The sequence below is a fragment of the Helianthus annuus genome, chromosome 3 (genome assembly GCF_002127325.2).
Source record: "Helianthus annuus cultivar XRQ/B chromosome 3, HanXRQr2.0-SUNRISE, whole genome shotgun sequence".
NCBI classification, from domain to species: domain Eukaryota; kingdom Viridiplantae; phylum Streptophyta; class Magnoliopsida; order Asterales; family Asteraceae; genus Helianthus; species Helianthus annuus.
The window spans coordinates 155331052-155332137 of record NC_035435.2 but is presented as its reverse complement, the minus strand read 5'-3'; the positions used below and the strand labels follow the sequence as shown (position 1 = coordinate 155332137).

Genomic DNA, 1086 nt, shown 5'->3' with positions numbered 1-1086 from the left:
GCACTTTTGAAGAACCGAACACGCACTTTTGAAGCTTCCGCATTAACTTATCTTGATAGACTATGTTGTGATGTAAACAATTAACTAATTATGTTGGAATGTTCAAACTAGTTAGTAGTTAACTAGTATGTGATCACTTTCAACTTCCATTTTTGTAAATAAAAAAAAAGTGAAGTACCCTTGCTATAAAAATATGCATCTTTTATTAAATTTAAATGGTAATTAGAAGGGTGTTACAGAAATGCATTCATCAACTCCCAAAGTTCAATTCCATGATGCGGGCAATTCTTGATCATCATATTGAAGCGCTCAAAGGCTTCATGAAACATTTCGCCTTGTTGTTGTTGAAAACTCCTCAACCCCTTTCTTGCTTCATTGGTCTTTTGGGCAGTGTAAAACTCATCTAGGAAAATCTGTTGCATTTCCGCCCAAGTGTAAATAGATGCTGAAGGCAAAGTGTAGAACCGCTTCTTTGCCTTATCCTCCAAAGAAAATTGAAATAAGACCAACTTGACATCATCGGCCGAAAAACATTGACTCTCAAGAGTATTACAAATTGAGTCATAGGCCTCCAAATGGAAATAAGGCTCCTCCGTTGCTAGACCCTTATATTTCGGTAAACTTTGCAAGGAATTTATTCTTACTTCAAAAGTTCTTCCTTGGTTGTTGTGAGGAATAACCACTGGTGAAGGATTATGAGTAATCACCGGCCTAAAATGCACTTCAATACCCCTCGCATGTTCTCTAAGATGCCTCCTTGGTACACCAAACCTTCCCCTTGGCCGAACTGGACCCATTGGTCTTGGTATATGCCCTTGTGGTGCTAAGGGTTGTTGAAATTGTTGTTGTGGCATCGGTGGTTGTTTAATTGGCCTTTGAAGTTGAGGTTGTATATTCTGTGTTGTTGCAATGGTATAGGACGTTGCATTTGTGGCCCTTGTGGCCTCGGCCTAATGTGTTGTGGTATGAGTTGTTGTTGTTGTTGCACTCACCAACACTTGGCACTCCCTGAAATTAACCTTGCACATAACCAAAGTCTCCTTGATCTCCATCACCCCCATAAGCATACCCATCTTCATCAAAACC

The 1086-nt window shown here is 39.8% G+C and overlaps 1 non-coding gene across 1 annotated transcript; it reads left to right on the top strand.

Moving 5' to 3' along the window:
- The first annotated feature begins 267 nt into the window (after positions 1 to 267).
- On the top strand, positions 268 to 373 carry LOC118490922. Its single transcript, XR_004890147.1, has one exon. It is a non-coding gene; the product is annotated as a small nucleolar RNA R71 (small nucleolar RNA).
- The last annotated feature ends 713 nt before the right edge of the window (positions 374 to 1086 follow it).